Here is a 22,141-nt window from a genome sequence, read left to right as displayed (position 1 = left end):
TGCTTTTTGAGAGCAATCTTCAGGTGATTCACAGCAACTAGAGAATATGTAAATAGAGCAGTAGCTATATTATAGTATTCAAAAATATTTTCCTTTTTAGTAAATTTGCTTTATGCCTAGTAGTGACTGAGGCTAAAAATATTGGTTTCCAAAAGATAAAAGTATCCCACCTGCTATTTTAAGGCTATCAATTAATTCTTACAAATTTACGTATTTTTGAAAATTTTATTCAACTGCGAAAAAGTTGAATTAAAATTTTTTTAAATAAACATTTTTTTCGTAATTACCATGTTTTTGACTTTCTTCTTGTTAGTGGACTGTAGAAAATTTTTTCTCTTACAATTCGAACTGAAGGAAAAAACACTTATGGCTCACAGACGTTTTTTATTCTGTACTTTTTCTGCTACAGGACTTGACTTACTTTCGGACCAGAACGTACTCTCTGTGTTGAATGTCTCACATTCACCACTGGTATTTTGAATGTATTGTGTTGAATGCGAAACATTCAACACAATACATTCAAAATACCAGTGAGATTTTAATACAAAAAACTATATACAGCGAATTCTCGTATACATTCCAATGTTATACTAGATATGCATTATCAAACGATATAATTGAATATTAAGTTTGTCGCATTATACGAATTCGCGTTATCAGGAAGCAAATAATACAAATTTCTATAACATGGAATGTGTCTGCATGTTTCAATGAAGTCCGCTGTAAATAAATACAATTACTAGACTCAAATAAGTACTGTTACAAGTTTTTCAACTGACAAATTTCAATTACAGCTATTCTGTTAATATTGGTAAGACTGCTAACTTTGTTATCGGTCTTTTTGTGTGACAAGCCCTTTACGACACACACTCTTACTTTACTGTCTTGCCCACGTGTTACATCTTCAACTTTAGACAATAATCAGGAAGAGATAAGTAAATTGTTTTCCTTTACAAAACTATGATTCTGCTCGGTTAATGAATTTTTTTTTGCACAAGAGCTGTACAGGCTATGCTGCACCATGTCAGATAGTAAAATTAAAAACAAACTATATATATAACTAGCAGATAATCCCGGCGTTGCTCGGGCAAAAGTAATGACAGCGAAGATTAAAATTATTACGTTATAGTTACAGAAGAAAATGAGTAATTTAATCAACAAACTAAATATTTCTAAAGGAAGGTCGAATTTGAAAATCGAATATTCTAATATTGTTCTATTTTCACGGCGTGTTCTGATTATATCGTTCGAGTTTCATCGAATGTTCTAAAGAAGAAAAGTCGAGAAAAACCGAACTAATCTGTTTAAATTTGAAAATCGAATATGTTCTAACACATTACTCTTTTTTTTTTCTCTCCAGCGCCCGTAAATCTTGCACTCTCTTTCTCTTGTTCTCCATTGTTACTTAACACTTCCATTGGTACTTAACACTTTCATTGTTGATGGAAGTGTTAAGCCTTAATTCTGTCCCTTTCCCCGTGGGTAGGAATTTCGAAAAATCCCTTTTTAGTGTACGTTTTCGTGACGTACCGTAACTATATACCAAATTTCAACTTTTAACTCTAAACCGTTTGGGCTCTTAACATTTCCATTGTTAACACTTCCATTGTTACTTCACACTTCCATTAGTACTTAACACTTCCATTGTTGATGGAAGTGTTAAGGCATAATCCTGTCCCTCTCCCCCGTTGGGAAGAATTTCGAAAAATCTCTTCTTAGTGTGCGTTTTCGTGACGTATTTTAACGGTGTACCAAATTTCAACTTTCAACTCCTAACTGTTTGGGCTCTGCGCTGATTATTATTATTATTATTATTATCAACTCGTCTCGGTTATATATATAGATATAAAATTTTAATAACAAAAAAAAACAATAGCAAACATAACAAACAGTACTATTGAACAAGACAGGGTATATAAAATTAAAAAAATAAATAGATAATTAAATTTAATTACGCATATCCGTGACTTTCAGAAAGTCCAGTAGCTTGTCAAGATTTGGTAAAAAACCCTTGTTAGACTCGTGTTTCTGAACTTCTGTTTACACCTCCACTCAAAAGCAGATTAACCTGCACAGTATGTGCTTTACACTTACAGTTACAATACTGGCATATAGGATTTATAGAATATCGTAGATTTATTAGTCACACACATCTTTTGTTTGAATACGAAACAAACCAGAGTCTTCTAGCTACAGCAAGTGAGAAGCTATTGTGATTATTCACACTACTTTTCTAATTACTCTCCTAGGAGGGGAGTGGATGAGTCATCGGAGGGTCGAAGTCAACACAAGTTTTCTTAGCGATAATGTATAAGAAACATTATTTTTATATTGTTTCGACGATTTTTAAATAATCGACTATACTATGCAATTTTGCATGCGATTGTTTACATATTTTCTCATATTATGTAATAGCGAGGGTAAATGTTCACTTTCCCAAATAATTTATAACTTCACAGTTCTAAAATAATGTTTACTCACCTAAATAATTTCTAAGAACAATGAATTAGCTAATTAAAGCTAAAAAACGATAGAAACAAGTAATTTTATAGCGATTGTTTACATATTTCAAAGACTGTAGCCTGAAGGGATGGCACTTATTAAAAATTTAAGCTCCACTCTTTTCACAGGAAACTGATTCGTTGATCTAATATCAACATAGACAGAAAGTAACCAACTACAGTGTAAAAAAAGGTCGACTATCGATTTTATCAGCCAATAATTTTCCACCTTATCTCTAATTGCTTTACAATGGAAGAAGACGGTATTTCGCGAAATATTTATGGTCCGGAGGTGGTGGCATTACCTTTATTTATTGAGACAGTCAAAAGACACATACAAAAAAGCAAATGAAAGCTTTGATCGCTACAGACTTGATTACAGTTTGAACAAAACTCCTCCTTTCCATGTTATACCTATATAACAGTGGTTCTTAACCTTTTTTTGACCAGGGACCACTTTGATTTCATTGTTGTTAGCAAGGACCACAAGGTTTTAAAAAAATAAACTTTAATCACAACTTTTAACGTAAGTAATCGTTAAACTCAAGAGTAACATGTTTTAACAGTACTATTATAATAGAAAACATGACATTTTTAGTAAAAATTAAATTCAGTTTGTATCAATGTAAGAATAATAATTTAAAATGAATAAAAGTTTTAAATCTTTTGCGACCATATTTTAGCTCTTGCGGACCACTAATGGTTCGCGGACCACTGGTTGGGAACCACTGCTATAGAACAACCTGCTTTTGTTTATTGGATAAAACATACCATTGTTTACATGTTTGATGAGCTGTAATTGGAAGATTATAGCTAATTGAATATCTTTCAAGTAACAAGCATCGATTCGGGTTTGTGGGGTGTAAATTTTATGCAAAAAGCCATGCTTTCTCATAGATACTTTGTCAGCTATAAACATATGCAAACAATCATAAATCATTACTCTCATTTATTTTTACTCGAGTTTATTAAATTTATATGTATATTCATACTATTTTACGTTTATAAACTTTTTTCAGAATTATCCAGCCACAAGTCTTTCTAAAAAACAAAGTAATTCCGGTTTATTGTGGTACTTCCGTAATACATAAAAAAATAATACATGTATAGTCCTTCATATAATAAGGTAATGATCGCTTATTATAGTGCTCTGTTATTATAATAGTATAACATAAACAAAATCAAATATACGCCATCAATGCACAAATGTGTGTTGACCTACTTTTACAACTTCAGCGGATGCTCCAAACCAGTTGCATTGTAAACTATAAGCCATATTGTATATCTACGTCAGTTTAGAAAGCTGCAGGAATTTTTTTTAGAAAATATACTTGTCTATGCAACATATAACAGATTGATCGAATATTTATACAAAAGAGTTTAGTGATTTTTCATGTCTTCAATTTTATAAATTTTTGTAAACATATATATATTATATTCAACAATCATAAATGGTGATATGTTATTCATATTTCTGTAAAATTATTTAAGTATAAAAGCATTTAAAAAGAACTTCCAAACACCTGCATGTAATTATCAATTCCTAGATGAAAAACTTCTAATAAAAATTTGCTAAATAGAAAATGTGTATTGTACTGTAAGTACAAAAGTTTCTGATACCAGGTTTCTGAAATGTTACAATTTATGACTGCAATAAATTATGTCAGATATTTGTTCCCAGAAATTCTATCTCTTTGTTCTCTTATCGAATGCTTTGAAAAATTTTCACTCGTCTTGCTTTCTAGCAGAAACGTTCTCTTTTGAATCTAGTGCCTCATAGAAATACCAACTAGATAAAATTTATCCAGTAATTATCAAGTAAGTTTATAATAAATATAATATTTCCAAAGAATAATAATACTTGTTGGTTAATGTGAGCCTAGGTATACAAAATGGCGGTGCTTCCGGTAACCTCGACGGCAAGTGTTTTTAGAAAAGAAATGTAGATGGCGTTGATAGTAATGATGCCTTCGTATGCAAATATCCATCAGAAAATTCCGTTCCAGGAAACATGAAAAATACTGTAATGTGAATTTCGAATTTTGGTTACGATGTAGACTGATTATGCACGTTGTTAATTTTTTTAAAAGTGTCTGTTTTTTAAAGTTTGTACAAATTACTTGAAGTCTAAAGTTCAGAGGAGAAACTTTCTGAATGATAATTAACATGTTAAACGTGTCCTTAATGTGTTTAATGCGTGTTAAATGTCATAAAAGCGTATTAAAAGTGTGTTAACATTGTGTAAGTGAGGTAAAAATTTTGTAAAGGGTGTATATGTGGTTCAAATGTGTGTTTAAGTGTGTAAATGTGTTTAAAGTGTGCAAATGTGAGTTAAATGTGTTTAAACGTTGTTTAAATGTGCGTTTAGTGTGTAAATGTGTTAAATGTGCGTAAATGTGAGTTAAATGTGCGTAAATGTGAGTTAAATGTGTTTAAACATAGTTTTAAATGTGCGTAAATGTGAGTTAAATGTGTTTGAACATAGTTTAATGTGTGTTTATAGTGTGGTAAATGTGTTTAAAAGTGTCTTAAACGTGTTAATTTCGTCATAACCAAGGATATGTAATAGTGATTTCTGACCCGAAAAACAACGTGAATGACACACGAATGGCTAGGTGGCCGTGAATCGCAGGTGCCACCCTCTGTGGAGACGCTGCCTATCGTAGATGAAAAGGCGAGAGATGTGAATCGTAAGATTGCATATCTTAAGAGGAGTAAAACTTATGTACAATACAGGCAAATATTGTTCGAACCACTGACGTATAGAATCTCGTAATTCACTTCGTCCATGCATCGATTGAATTTATAGGTAGTATGATGACTTTTTTTTTCGTTTCTGGTCCAAGAGTAGAACAAGTAACCAAAAGCAGAGGGAAAAAGTAAGTAGCAAATTTACGTTTAAAAAATGTTTTAGTTTTAAAAAAGTTTAAATACAGGCGCATTTAGGTTATTGTCGACGGTCGCCCATTTTGTATACCTAGGCTCACATTAACCTAATTGTTATAACTGGTTTTTAGATAATTTTTTTCTTTTCGCTAGACAGTTGGAAAAACGCTATTATTTGTCTGACTACATATATTTTGCTATTTTATCAAGTAAGTTTATAAAAAATATAATATTTCGGGAAAATAATAACAATTCTTTTATTTGCGTTAGGTGAATATAACGGGTGTTTAGATAATTTTTTTATTGTCAGAATGTCAGATTCAGATTTTGAATATGAAGAACTGTCCCACAGTAACTCAGAAATCACCGTTAGCCATGATGTGTTGTCAGACAATAGCGACAATGGAGACGTCCTTTCTGCCAAAAACTGGGTGAAACTAAATCTTGATAGTCCTTTTCTAGCTCCTTTGCAATTTCTTTTTCGGGAAAATCCAGGATGTAAATTCACCCTTACAGATGCATTTGACCTATTAGCATACTTTCTGCTTTTGTTTTTTTGATTTGCAACTCATAAATATTATTGTGATTAAAACTAATAACTTCGCGATGCATCAGGCACAGTCATCTAGTAATCAGTGGGATCCGGTAACAGTCATAGAAAATACATATTTTTACAATTTGTATGTTACAAGGCCTGTTATACAAACCAGCTGAGAAAATGTACTGGTCCAGGAATGATTTTCTAAACACCCCAATTTTTGGTAAATTAATGACAAAAAAAAGATATATGGATATAAGAAAAATTTGCATTTTACAGAGAACAACAGTTTTAATGCTCAAACACATAAAAATCCCAATCTTTGAAAAATTTGGTTAATAGTAAAAGACCTAAATTTAAAATTTTCCTGCTTTTATACCCTCGGAAAAAAACATTAAACATTAGCATTAACAAGAGACGGCTGTTTTTCAAAGGCAATCTTTCCTGGAAGCAGTACATTCCTGAGAAACGGTCTTGTTACGGTGTTAGATTTTTTATGTTTTGTGAGTCAAACTCTGGATATTTATGTAACTTTATTATTTACACAGGAAAAAATACTTGCCTAAATCAAAATTATAAACATATGTTATTTACAACCCAAATTGTATTAACATTACTGGAACCCTTATTAGACAAGGGATACTATCTAACTACGGATAATTATTATACTTCTCTACAATTACCAGATTACCTTATAACGGTGAAAACTGATTGTTGTGGAACACTACGCACAACAAGGAAAGATGTTCCGAAAGTACTACGTCAAAAGAAAAATTAAAAAAAGAAAGACTGTGGCAGTGCAGAAAGGTAAAGTGATGATTCAAAAATGGCAGGACAGCAGAACAGTCACTTTCCTCTCTACATTCCACAGTCCAGCAATGGTAAGAAAGGAAACGCGAACTGGTAGTGATATAATGAAGCCACAAGTTGTTGTTGACTACAACAACACTGTAGGAGGTGTTGACTTATTAGATCAGCATCTCCAAGATTATACTGTGGTGAAAAAAGGGAAGAAATATTACAAAAAAATATTTTTTCAATTACTTGATATTTGTTTATATAATGCGTATGTACAGTATCAAAAAATAGTAAGAAAAAAACTAATTTGTCTTTTCGAATGACTCTGATAGAATGATTCATTACTATGTACCACACTGAGAAAATGACCAGCAGACATGGTCAGACAAGAACCCAGAGTCTACTTAGACTTACAAAAAAATGTTTTCCGGATCTTATTCCGCCGACCGACAAAAAAGTTGCTCCAACTAGAGGCTGTGCTATCAGTTGAAAAAAACATGACGACAAGTGGAAAAAATTCGAAAAAAACAAGATACCAATGTGAACAGGGTAAGGTGGCCTTGTGTCCAGCTCGTTGCTTTAAAATATATTATACAAAACTAAATTTTTAATTTTATTTTATTTTGTACTAGTAGTAGTGGTTTGGGAAGCTTTGATCACAAAATTAATTTTCTAATTACGAATTTGAATTAAATTAATTTTATTTTAACTATTATGCAAAGTTTCTGTATTAATTATTAAATGTTTTTATAAATTAATTATTTTATAGAAGATATATGATTAGTCGGTTTTTGATATAAATTGAGTTTTAAGGAAAGTTAGAATTTATTTTTAATACCAAGATTATAAATTGCAATTATGGAGAGATATGGTTTTATTATTACTTACGACAGTGATAGAAATTATTCTGTTTTCCTCGTTTGTACAAGTCTACAGATACGTGTATTGCTGCGGTAAATAATTGTTTTTCGATATTCCTGATAATCTCCCTATTGTTTTACGTTATTTTAAAGTTAACGACGAAATATGGAAAGAAGATAGAAAAGTTTGTTTTATAATTGTTGACAAGAATGGAAGAATTTATGAAATTAGTAATAAATTATATTATTCGTTCGAAGAATGTTCAGAAGTTATGAATCAAATTTATATAAAAAGGAACAGAAAGAATATATTAATATTTAGGAAAATAATTTGTGGATCAGAGCATTATAAATTTACTAAAGCTTATAAGTTTAATTAATATGTATTTCAAACATCCTAGTAACTGTATAATCGTTGGACCCTCGCAATGCGAAAAGACAACACTAGTATAAAAAATTATTCGTAACAAAATTTACGAAAAGACATTAAAGAAAGTTCTATGGTGTTATTTCGTATATTTACCGTTTTTTCACGAGGAAAAAGATGTTACATTCATGTATGGCTTACCTGAATCCGTGCAAGGATGGGATTTAATAATAATTGATGATTTGATGCATGAACTCAGTTCAAAAACTGCATTTTTGTTTACAACAGAGTCTCATCATTATAATGTAAGCATGATCGTGATAATGCAAAATTTGTTTCCAAAAAATAGAATTATGAAAGATATAACTTTAAACACACATTATTTGATATTATTTAAAAATAATCGGAATAAAAGTCAAGTAACTTGTTTGGGGCAGCAAGCTTTCTCTGGTAAATGTGATTTTTTTATGGATGCATATAAAAAAGCGACAGAAAAAGAATTCGGTTATTTGTTATTAGATTTTCATCCTGAAACGAATAAGAAATTTTCTGTGAGAGATTCGTGTTATCCTGACGAACAAATATTTTTTGGATGTACTTACCAATAAAATGAAAAACGTAAAGAAAAATTATCATATGTTAGCACTTTTGTCTAAGACTACTCCTCCAACGAAAAGCAATATTGAAAGAAGCTACTCCGGATAAAATTAAAGTTTTGGGTGAAATATGCGATAATTTGCGGAAAGGAAATATACCTGCCGATGTTCGTAAATTACAAAAATATAAAAAAAATTATCGGGAAATTAAGTGAAAGACATGTTCCTTTAAATACTAAAAAAAAATTTTAGTTAATCAATCTGGTGGATTTTTTCCTCTTCTACTGGCTCCGTTATTGTCTATGGCAGGTTGACTAATTGGTAAAGTAATAGGAAAAAGAATCTAATGGCGAAACAAATGGCTCTTGTCCCTCCTGAATTGTTGTCAGCATATCGAAGACCTGAAATAAGAATTGGCAATAATATCGAAGAATTACTTGAGACTGATGATTTATCTGATGAGAGTAAAGTCAAATTATTAAGTCAATTGATTTCGAGATATCAGAGAAACAGTTCATGCGCCAAAAGAACCTGTTAGAGTATCTGTTGTATCTGACAAAATCAAAGAAACAGAATCTCAACCTGAAGAAAAAGCTGTCGATGATGCATTTATTAAACAAATAATTTTATCTGTACCACAATTATATAAAAAATATATACCACATTTAATTGATAAGTTAAATAGAAGTCATTACGGATGGAATTCTAAAGATGAATTAACAACTGATGAGAAACCTATTTTTGAAAGTCATATAGTAGACTTAATTTCGTATGTAACGAGAAATAGAAAAACCGCATAAGTTCCCGTTGGTTTTAAAAAATTTTGAGACGGTTTAAAAAAAATAAACATTTCTAAAGAGTAGATTGGAAACAAAAGTTTGACAACATTAGCTGAAAAAACACAGTATCAACCAGCATCAGTCAAGACCTCCAAAGAAATTTTCTCTCCAAGACTATTTCACCAGTGGAAAAAATCTAAGAGGAAGAGGAAGAATAATTTCGAATGAAAAAACTTTTAGAATCGATATACTATAATCCTAAATCTCCAGCATCTTTTGGTGGTGTAAGTGAATTAGTTAAAAAATCTAATTTACACAATGTGTTGTTAAAAAATGGCTATCTTCTCAACTGACTTATACACTTCATAAACCTGTAAGAATTAAATATTCGCGAAGAAAAACTAAAGTTTTTACCTTAATGACTTATGGCAAGCCGATTTAATTGTAATAAAACAGAAAAAAACAAAACACCTTATGTTGCTGAAAAAAAATTTAATAAATAACTTTGCAAACGTTTTCAGCCAAACCTGTTGGCCATCATCAAACTAAACATATTCGAATGCAAACAAAATAAAACAAAAATTTAAATACAAATAAAATAACGAATAAAGTATACATATAATTAAAAAATAATAATAAATAACAAAGAAATAAAAAAATATAAATACACATAAAATAACAGATGAAAATTTTAATAAATAACAAAGAAATATAAAAATATGTATAGGTTAAATAAATAAATATAAAGCCATTACATATTAATAAATTACATGAAATTCTAATAAATGCAAAACATGCATTTATTAATATATTATATGAAATTCTAATAAATGCAAGATATGCAATGATAACAAAATGAAGGCATTAAATTAAGAGCTCTTAAATCTTTTAATTAAATACTTCCAGGCTGTGGGCAATCCTTCAGCATCCCTGGCATTTATGCAGGTATTATGCAATCTGCTCTTAAATATTTCAATTTTTTCGGCGCTAAACGCCAAAGTCAGGAATGTACAGGTCTAATAATGCCTGCTTTGCCCATTTGACTATCGAGCCTTCAACCTGCGCCATTTGAGATAGAACTGTGGCGTTAGATCTTTTTCTGATGTTGTACCTGTGTTCCCTTAATCTAATCCCTAGGTTTCTATTAGTGATTCCAATGTAGTTTTTATAAATGCCTAGTTCTTGGTTTTCATAAGGAATTTTGTACACTCCAGCCAGTCTTTCTTTATCAATGTTGTCTTTGTCGTTTCTTAATAACTTGTACAGGTTGGGAGCCCTCTTGAAAATTAATTTTGAATTTTTGCGGGCTGAGATTTCCTTCATGATAGCTTCTTTCTTTCTGTCATACGTGAACTTTGTGAATTTGCCGAAATTCCCTCTCTGAGTTTTTGTTTTGTTAATCTTGATAGACAAAAAGAAATCTACAGAATATCACATATCGCTAGAACTCTAGAGTACAGGGCGGATATGATAACAGCACTAATCAAAAACACAAGATTAACAAAACAAAAACTCAGAGATGGGATTTCGGCAAATACACAAAGTTCACGTATGACAGAAAGAAAGAAGCTATCATGAAAAAAATATCAGCCCGCAGAAATTCAAAATTAATTTTCAAGAGGGCTCCCAACCTGTACAAGTTATTAAGAAACGACAAAGACAACATTGATAAAGAAAGACTGGCTGGAGTGTACAAAATTCCTTATGAAAACCAAGAACTAGGCATTTATAAAAACTACATTGGATCACTGATAGAACCTAGGGATAAGATTAAGGGAACACAGGTACAACATCAGCAAAAGATCTAACGCCACAGTTCTATCTCAGATGGCGCAGGTTAAAGGCTCGATAGTCAAATGGGGCAAAGCAGGCTATTAATGTAATACCGACTAGGGCGTTTGCCAGAGGGGGCAGAGGGGCAGTTGCCCCTCCCTAGACATGCGAAAAAACTTATTTAAATGCTAAGTCATTTATTGCCCGATTTATAATTTTTGCGCGAAAAACCCAAGAAGAGTATGTCTTAAGTAAAATAATCTTTTTAAGCTTCTTATGATTTATGAATCGTTTTTATTTTAACTACATACAATTCATATCCTCTATCAATTTATATTATCTTGCCCTCCTGGCCCATTGGCTGGCAACGCCCTTGAACCTGTACATTCCTTGACTTTGGCGTTTAGCGCCGAGAAAATTGAAATATTTAAGAGCAGATTGCATAATACCTGCATTAATGCTAGGAATGCTGAAAAGTTGCCTTCAGCCTGGAAGTATTTAATTAAAAAATTTAAGAGCTCTTAATTTAATGCCTTGATTTTGTTATCATTGCATATCTTGCATTTATTAATATTTCATATGATTTATTAATAATGCATGTTTTGCATTTATTAGAATTTAATGTAATTTATTATTATGTAATGGCTTAATATTTATTTATTTAACCTATACATATTTTTATATTTCTTTGATATATATTAATATTTTTTTATTATATGTATACTTTATCCGTTATTTTATTTGTATTTAAATTTTTGTTCCATTTTGTTTGCATTCAAATATATGTAGCCTAAAGATGGCCAACAGGTTTGGCTGAAAACGTTTGCAAAGTTATTTATTAAATTTTTTCTCAGCAACATAAGGTGTTTTGTTTTTTTTCTTATTTACATTTTGCTAAGTGTGTACATTGTTGTATTAAAACAATTTACTAGATTTAACCTCTTAACAGTGAAACAGTCGGACGCCGCGCTACTAGTTAGTTGTGGAGGTAAACCGTGGAAAAATTTTAAGAATTTTCCCACGCGTTTTTCTCGTTTCCGTTTAGGAAAAAAAATTTTAAACAGTTACGTCTTGTAAAGAAAAAATCGTTCTTTATTGTCACATAATTTTTTTATATGTGAATTTTTTTCGCGGTAATTTTTTGCTAAAAATTTTTTTTTCAAATTTATATTAAATTCTTTTTTGATTTTCTATCCGATACGATTTTTTCAAAAGTTTTTAATTTATTTTCAATTTTATATAATTTTTTAAAGTTTTAGGCATTTAAGTCATGACGATTTTTTTCAACCTTCGAATCAAATTCAAGAAAATGTAATTGACAGTTAACGAATTTCATCCACAACAATAGATGACGTAAAAGTTGTTACGTTTACAACTACGACGCCTGGCGGCCTTTCCCCCCAGACTGAAATGTGGGTGAAGGTCGTCTCATGTTCTACTTTCTGTAGAAGTGACGTAATCATTGTAAATAAAAGAAAATTTCAGTATATCGTTTATTTAAAATTTTAAAATTCCTTGTTCAAATTTACACCGAAATATTAAAGCGAATTAAAATATTAGCATTTTGTAAATAAACTTACTTGACATATAATAAATTTAAATAAATTAATCTTTAAGAAACAACAAAACAATAAAAAAATGTAGAAATATTTTTATATTCATCTTCACATTTATAACATATGTTATCGTCATTGACCGATATTTAATTTTAAAAACAATTTTCACAATTGGCATGCATCAGAAAAAGAAAGCATAACTTCCCTAAAACACACTTCATTGAGAAAGGTCCGCTTCACTCTGAAAAAGCCGACAGTTTTATGTCAGAAATCCAATGTGTGACCTACTTTCTCTAACGTAGTAAAACAAAGTAAGTTGCAGTACAACAATACACATAAACACAAATAAATTAGTAGCTCAATAATACATACTTTCATTTATATCCATATGTTATATCCAAAAGTCAGTTCTCCCAAATTGTCGAAAAATAAATTATTTTCAACTTTTCTTTTTGTAAAGTAGCATATTCTGAAAAACAAGTTCTATATTCAGCGTAAAATTTCCACCTTTTATCCGTTAAAAACAACGCAAAATGTATGGATCCACGTAATAAAAAATTATCGCAGTGAACTTCGAAAAAACCAGAAACACAGATACACCAGACTGCACTGTACAAAATTTTGCCACGAACTGATTCATATTTTAATGCACCTGTGAATAATTTCATCACATGACGAAAAGTTTTTGAATAAAAGCTAAAAGTTTTTAAAAATTCTTTCATAAAATCCGATGAATTTAATTAATACACAATAACTAGATCTGTTTAATAAAGATTAATAATTTTCCATTATAATTATGCAAATTAGATATAAAAAAGATCATCGCGCAAATTCTCCCGCGAACCATGGATGACTCTTACGTCATCTGGATTGAAGTTTCCTGCAAAATAGTGAAAATTTTTATATAATTATTTTACTAATCCAGTCAAATTTAAATAATATAAAATGTCTAGATCTGTTTAATAAAGATTAGTAATGTACTATCATTAATATGCAAATTAGATATGACAAAGATCACTGTGGGAAAATTCCCGCCAAGATAAAAATAGCTTTCGGTCACGTGATCACCAAGAAATACGCCTTAAATTTAATGTTTGTGTACAAATTAATACATTTTAACTAATGTCATCGTTTAAAATTTAATGTTTCTGTAAAAATTAGTAAATTGTAACAAATTTCATCAAAGACAACAGAATAATTTTCAGCTCATAAAAACTCTACAATAAATGATTATTTCTTCGAAAGACGTCGATATGCACGAATAAATAATAAATATACAATAATGCTTTTATCCATTTTAAGTGGATATTGTAAAAATTAAGCTATTTAATTTGTTTGGCTTTTATAATTTAGTTTCCGAATATTTTACTGTGAAATTCCATTTAGTAAACAGAAACAAAGACAAGCTATTAATTATAAACAGGACAATAGAATAATTTTTACGTAAATTGAGTGAAAATACAGAAAAAAACAAATTATATCAAAGATGGGGACAAACAAGCTTACATCCCCAGAACAGAGCTTATAATTTGTTGTCAATTTCAGCCTGTTCCTACTTTGACTGTTTTATGTTGGTAAAAAGTTATTTTTTTAAAATAAAAGTACTTTGTTGTTAGTGAAGAAAGATAAAAGTATCGAAATATAATATTCAGAATTAAAAATATTGATGTATGTCCATATTAGAAATGTATATTTTTTTCCGATATTAGAAATAATATCACGAGAAAAACATTATATAAATAAAATACGGCCATAAACAATTTCTTTCTGTCAAATAAATTACGGATTAAACAGGCTTATTTAGAAAAATTCAATCGCGAATAACTGACTTTAAATATACAGAGGATACAGTATGCTTGTTATGTGATAGTATCTGCGTTTACAAATTAACAGAATTTTCCATTTTTTTTTACACATTATAATCTAGGAAACTATGTTTAATAATAAGACATACTACAAAAAGGGTAAGAAAGGAACGTCAGTCATTGTAACTAATGTATTATTGAAAGTTTCATTCATATAGATAATTAATTTTATCAAGATACATTTCTCCAAAAGAAAATTATCGATATTTATCGTAAATATAAGTAAATTTTATTATAATTTAGATAAAAACTCATTTTTTCCCCACGCATGGCTTCTTTCCCCTCCCTCTTACTCCTATACTTGGAACATTCCATTTCATAATTTGATGTAATAATAACGTTTAAAATGATTCTAAATAAAATATTGACACTTAAAGTAGGTTAATATAGGCCTATATTGTCACGAGTCTCAGGTGTATTCATAAAAATATAATAATCTATACAATAATACTTTCTCACATGCTCCATGTGTTAAAGTTTGCAGCTGTAATTGAAGTAATATATAAAGAAACAAAATGTTTATATTATCAATAGTTATAAAAGATATCTTATTTTCACGTAGAAAAACAAAATAAGACAGAAGAAACAGACAATCACACGATATCTCTATCCAGGACATTCTATAATTGATTTTAAATTTCTAATGTCGACATACATGAATATTTTTGTGTGTGTGAATATTATATTTCGATACTTTTATGTTTCTTCACTAAGAACATCTTAAAACATTAACTTTTTACCAACATAAAACAGTCGAAGTAGGAACAGGCTGAAATTGACAACAAATTATAAGCTCTGTTCTGGGGATGTAAGCTTGTTTGTCCCCATCTTTGATATAATTTGTTTTTTTCTGTATTTTCACTCAATTTACGTAAAAATTATTCTATTGTCCTGTTTATAATTAATAGCTTGTCTTTGTTTCTGTTTACTAAATGGAATTTCACAGTAAAATATTCGGAAACTAAATTATAAAAGCCAAACAAATTAAATAGCTTAATTTTTACAATATCCACTTAAAATGGATAAAAGCATTATTGTATATTTATTATTTATTCGTGCATATCGACGTCTTTCGAAGAAATAATCATTTATTGTAGAGTTTTTATGAGCTGAAAATTATTCTGTTGTCTTTGATGAAATTTGTTACAATTTACTAATTTTTACAGAAACATTAAATCTTAAACGATGACATTAGTTAAAATGTATTAATTTGTACACAAACATTAAATTTAAGGCGTATTTCTTGGTGATCACGTGACCGAAAGCTATTTTTATCTTGGCGGGAATTTTCCCACAGTGATCTTTGTCATATCTAATTTGCATATTAATGATAGTACATTACTAATCTTTATTAAACAGATCTAGACATTTTATATTATTTAAATTTGACTGGATTAGTAAAATAATTATATAAAAATTTTCACTATTTTGCAGGAAACTTCAATCCAGATGACGTAAGAGTCATCCATGGTTCGCGGGAGAATTTGCGCGATGATCTTTTTTATATCTAATTTGCATAATTATAATGGAAAATTATTAATCTTTATTAAACAGATCTAGTTATTGTGTATTAATTAAATTCATCGGATTTTATGAAAGAATTTTTAAAAACTTTTAGCTTTTATTCAAAAACTTTTCGTCATGTGATGAAATTATTCACAGGTGCATTAAAATATGAATCAGTTCGTGGCAAAATTTTGTACAGTGCAGTCTGGTGTATCTGTGTTTCTGGTTTTTTCGAAGTTCACTGCGATAATTTTTTATTACGTGGATCCATACATTTTGCGTTGTTTTTAACGGATAAAAGGTGGAAATTTTACGCTGAATATAGAACTTGTTTTTCAGAATATGCTACTTTACAAAAAGAAAAGTTGAAAATAATTTATTTTTCGACAATTTGGGAGAACTGACTTTTGGATATAACATATGGATATAAATGAAAGTATGTATTATTGAGCTACTAATTTATTTGTGTTTATGTGTATTGTTGTACTGCAACTTACTTTGTTTTACTACGTTAGAGAAAGTAGGTCACACATTGGATCGCTGACATTTATACAGAAAAATTTATACTTGAAGAATTTTGTTTTGATAATTATTGCCTAGGGTTTATGTCGAAAATATTTTTCATTTATATTTGTAATTACAGTTAATTCGAATAGTAATGGCGCTTAAATATTTATAGGATTAATTGAAGTTTTCGAATTTTGTTTGAGGAAACTGAGGAAGGCAAGAGTATCGACAGTTGTATAATGAACTGAATTTAAGTAAATTAGGTGACTTTGTATGTTTCGATGTAGTTTTTTATAATATTACGATATACGAACTTTCGATTTTGTAAATTGTATTATACTAAAAAATAAAGTTTTTCGTTATTCTCCTACTTAATGATGTATTTATAATGTTTCTGAATTAAATAATACTTATTAAATTGAAATCCAAGCTTTACAAAGTACTATGAATATTAGAGAAGACCGTTTTACTATAAACTACTACGTTTTACTACAGCTTACTCTAATGTTGATTCTACGAAAAGTAGGTCAGACAAGGACCGTTAGACTAATGACGTAGGCTGTTTACTTTTTCCGGTTGCATCGGTGCTCTCCCGATAGCGTCATTTACAGAAGTCACACCTACTTTTTTCTGACGCGAGCCAATTAGGAATATTAATTTTTTTAACCAATCAGATGACGGCAGGAGATTTAAATTCGATTTATGTCGATAGATGGCCGTCTAAAATTTCATATTTATTTTAATTTTCTCTCTTTTATTGTAATTTCTCGAGAACTAAAGGATATTCCAAAACAAAGTTGGAGAACCCAACTACTCGTGAAAATTCTACGACTTCACGAAATGGTCTAGGTATTTTATAAGAATTTTTTAACGACTATAGTCGTTTTTCACCACTGCCACTCGATCGTCTTGGACGACTATTCTCGTCCTTCACTGTTAAGAGGTTAATAATGGAGTAAAATACTTACTAACTGTAATCGATGTATTTACTAAGTATTGCTATGTGGAACCAATAAAAGATAAAAAACCTCAGTCAGTTTTTCAAGCTTTTGAAATCATTTTTAGAAAAAACATTCCAAAAAATTTACAAACTAACAAAGGAAAATTATTTTATAATAGATTAGTAAAAAAATCTTTTTAAAAAATTTAAAATTAATCATTATTCTACTCATTCTGATACAAAAGCAGCTGTTGTCAAAAGATTAAATAAAACTCTGCGGAATAAAATATATAGATTATTTACGTATCGTAATTCTTTTAAATATATCGATAAATTATCTGATATTGTAAAAGGTTACAATAATAGTTTTCATAAAATATCGGCATGTCTCCCTCAGAAGTTACACCTTTGCTCCACAGTGCGATTTTTAAAAGTTGTATGGTATAAAAAAAATACATTTAAATTTCATATTGGTGATCTTGTTCGAATTTCGAAAATACGTAAAACATTTATTTGAGGGTATCTACCAGGTTGGACAAATGAAATATTTATTATTCATGATCGTTTTTTATTCCAACCTCCAACATACATATTAAAAGATTTAAATAACGAAAATTTTAGAAGGAAAATTTTATACAGAAAAATTACAGAAAGTAACAAAATGATGCAGTCTGACTTTTTTGTAACTCTGATAAGCAATGCTAGCATGGATTTATTTCCTGAAAATAAGCAGTCTAATTTCACTGGAAAATAAGTCTAGCTATTGATTCACATGGAAAATGGGTAGTCGGTCTGAGCGAAGTTATTATTCCTAGAAACTGGTTTTTCATATTTAATCATAACAATGATTATTCTATTACTAAGCTTAAAATTAGAAGGAAAAAATAGAAGATAAAACATATACGATTCCACTAACTACAACTGTCAAAAATGAAGGAGAAATACTGTTTGATTGAATAAACAATAATATAGTTTTCTTAACTGGGTCTAACTCAGATAGAATTCGTTTTAGACAAAGATTATAAAGATGTAAAAATAAATGTGAAAGAGGGATTCGAGTTGCATGTTACAAAAGACAGTGCTCACAAATTACTTTATTTATTAAATTTTTCCACTGAAAAAAATTATATTTAAACAAGGCACTTTAAATTTAATATTGAGAACAGGGTCTAAGGAATATCTATCAAATCCTGTATTGTACAAGGATTAATTTATAATTTTAATAGAAAAAAATAAAAAAGTTGTTGAAGAAATCGATGTAGAAGAAAAATTTTTTATTCCTATTGGATTATATTCATCAGCTGAAAAATTTTTCGGAATTTTTAAATATATTAAATTAGGATTACTTCCTAGTAACAAAATCATTTTAAAAGTTCTTAAAATATAATAATTGAATTTGGAAACAAATTGAAGGATTTATTAAAATTTAAAATACAGAAATTTTCAGCAGGCAAATATGTAAGTGAATATGAACTTGAATTGTTTGCAGGAATTTCAGCAATTTTTATTTATTTAAGTATTGTTGCTTTTTATTATGTGGAGATATAACAGCTTTTCTTCTAAGAGTTACACCAGTTATGGGAAAAAAGACCAATCAAACAGTTAAAATTTATCCCTCACCTTTATATTTTCCTTTGAAGAAAAATTATATTGATACTATTAAAATCGAGTTGAGAACTGCTGGTGGAAAAGAAATTGTCTTTTTTGGAGAAAAAAACATTATTAGTTCTATCTTTTAAGCAGTTATAAATAGTGCTTAATTTTATTTGTTAATATTAGTTCATGTTTGAAAGTACAAAATGAAAGTCGATCTTACAAATTGTGTAAATTATTACTGTAATCAAGCGGGAGAAACGATATACAGACCTGAGTTACGATTTCCTCTCACACGACAATTCGGAACAGAAAATTATTTTGCGGGACAGAAAATACAACCAGGATACGGAGTTTTTGGAGATTTATTTAGTAAATTTATTTCTATTATTAGTAAAGTAGGAAAATATCTAAAACGAAAAACATTAAACTTCGCATCGAATGTTGGATCAAATGTAATTAGTGGGAAATTATTTAAATAGTCTACAAAATCACATTTAAAAAGATATTGATTCCGAAATAAAAGATAATGTAATTAAAAAAGTACAAGGTGGATCTGGTATAATGAGGAAACAAATAAAAAAATTAATTCAGTCACAGAATAAAAAACGAAAACAAAACTATTTACTGAGTGAGAAAATGGATCCACACTCTTGTCCATGCACCAAAAGTGAGTTGGATTTATTCAGTACAGTTTCAACTCAACTAGCTATTGACAATACATCAGAAGTTATATTACATCTTGTCGCTACAATTTCGGATAGTCAAGCACCAATTGAATTTTATGTATCCGGTTCTGGTAAAAATTATATCGATCTACATTCAATTTATCTACATGTTCAAGCAAAAATTGTAAAGAAAAATGAAACAGATACTGCTGTACATAAAAAAGTTGCTTCTGTCAATTATTTTTTAAATAGTTTGTTCTCTTAATGCACTGTTTTTCTAAACGACAAACAAGTAATTTCACAGGTTAATTATCCCTACAGAGCAATTTTGGAAAAACCATATTATTTTACTCAAAAGAAGCACAAGAAACCTTTTTAACGAGTGCATTATTTTTTAAAGGTACTGCAGAACATATGGATTCCATAGAAAATTATGAAAGAATGGCTAAAAGATTTAATATTAGTAAACAAAGAAGACTAATAGATTTAGTCTGACAACTTCATATTGATTTATCACATCAACCTAAACTGTTAATTAATAATGTTGATTTACGAATTAAATAAGAAAGATCAAAAGATAATTTTGCTTTAATGGCAAATAATGATAATTATAAAGTCATTATTAAAAATGCATCTCTAAAAATTAATAAAGTAGATGTTAGTTCATCAGTTCAAATTGGAGTAGAAAAAGCATTGCAAACAGATGATATAAAAATTCCATTCCGCAGAACAGATATTAAAGTTTTTAATTTAAGTAGTGGAATTCAGTCTACAAATATATCAAATGCTGTTATCGGTCAGTTACCTTATAGAATTACAATTGGTTTAGTTTCAAATTTGGCATTTAATGGAAATGTAAAATACAATCCTTTTAATTTTAAAAATTACAGTTAAATTATATATGCTTATTAAAAGACAATCAAATGATTTCCCCAAAACCATATACTCCTGATTATACAAATAAAATATATGCAAGAAATTTTATATCATTATTTGAAGATATAAAATGCATTAACCATCATAAATTTACAAATATATCTTACGACGAATAAAGATGGCTATACTTTATATTGTTTTGATTTTACTCCAGATCATTCTGCATCAGAATTGCATATAAGTGTTAATCAACAAGGAAATATCTCAATCGAATTAAAATTTTCAACTGCAATATTAGAAACTGTGAATGTTATTTGTTTGCTGGAATATAATAATACTCTAGAAATGGATCACTCAAGAAGTATGTTTTTGGACTATTAATGAATACCATTACTTTATAGAGACTGGCTTCAAGTGATTCGAAAATAAAAAGGACTTTTGGAGGTGTTTTTGCATCTAATGACTTACCCATTTGCATTGCTAATCGTAAATCGTTTATAATTAATTTATATGAAAAAATAAGCCTGGGAGTCATTGGGTATCTGTGTTCTTTACCGAAAAAACTTGTTTTTGCTATGACAGTTATGGAATGAAACCGACAAAAACGAAAATTATGAAATTTATAAAACAAAATTTTAAAAATTGTCTGCTGGAATAATATAGTTCATCAGAGTTTATATTCAACAACATGTGGATATTTCTGTTTGTATTTTCTATATAAAATGAATAGAAATCAATGTTTAAAAGAATTAAGTACAACAGACAAATTTTATAATGATGGATTCGTAAAAAAATTTGTGAAAAATCATTTTTTCTTAGCACATTTGAGTGCAATAATGTATAACCAATATTGTACTTCAATGAAAAATAATAAAATTATTTAAATAAAAATTTTTGTAAATTATTTAATATAGATATATACAAATAATATACTTACAACTCATCTTGGTAGAAGTTATTAAGTGCTGATTCTAGTGGCTGTATTTATACTTAAATTCAACAGAGAATATACACAAAAATATACTTAGAACTCATCTTGGTAGAAGTTATTAAGTGCTGATTCTAATGCTGTATTTATACTTAAATTCAACAGGAGTGTGTTATTTTGAAGTACATTCTTAAAATATTAATAGACACAATGTGTTTTCGATTCCCTTTTTAGATATCTTATTATTCTGAAATTATTATTTGGTATCCTATTATCGATATACTTTTTTAGATTTCCTGTTATGTACAGTTATAGAATTTTAATAGACATCATCTTATTCTAAAATTATTAATTGGTATCCTGTTCCTACCCATTTGTTAATCCAAAATTACTAATGAATATCCTGTTGTTAAAAAATGCTGTCTAAAAATATTAATTCACATTTATGTTATCTGTTATTTTTGTGTCTAGCAATAGTATAAATACTGTATGTGAAAGACTAGCTTAATACACGGTCAAGGATACCAGCTTAATACATCGCTGAGAACTTATACATCTAAGAAAAATGTCTTCAGAAGGTAAGTATTTTATTTTAGATTTTAAA

The 22,141-nt window shown here is 29.1% G+C and overlaps 1 protein-coding gene across 1 annotated transcript in view; it reads right to left on the bottom strand.

Moving 5' to 3' along the window:
• LOC136980093 (cytochrome P450 4V2-like) overlaps positions 1 to 22,141 on the bottom strand; it is a 47,796-nt gene that overhangs the window by 815 nt on the left and 24,840 nt on the right. The gene's annotated exons all lie outside the window — the stretch shown is intronic.

This window comes from Centruroides vittatus, unplaced genomic scaffold (assembly GCF_030686945.1).
Source record: "Centruroides vittatus isolate TY-2023 unplaced genomic scaffold, ASM3068694v2 contig_679, whole genome shotgun sequence".
NCBI classification, from domain to species: domain Eukaryota; kingdom Metazoa; phylum Arthropoda; class Arachnida; order Scorpiones; family Buthidae; genus Centruroides; species Centruroides vittatus.
Note: the sequence above shows the minus strand (reverse complement) of the source record. Positions and strands in the feature narration are given on the sequence as shown.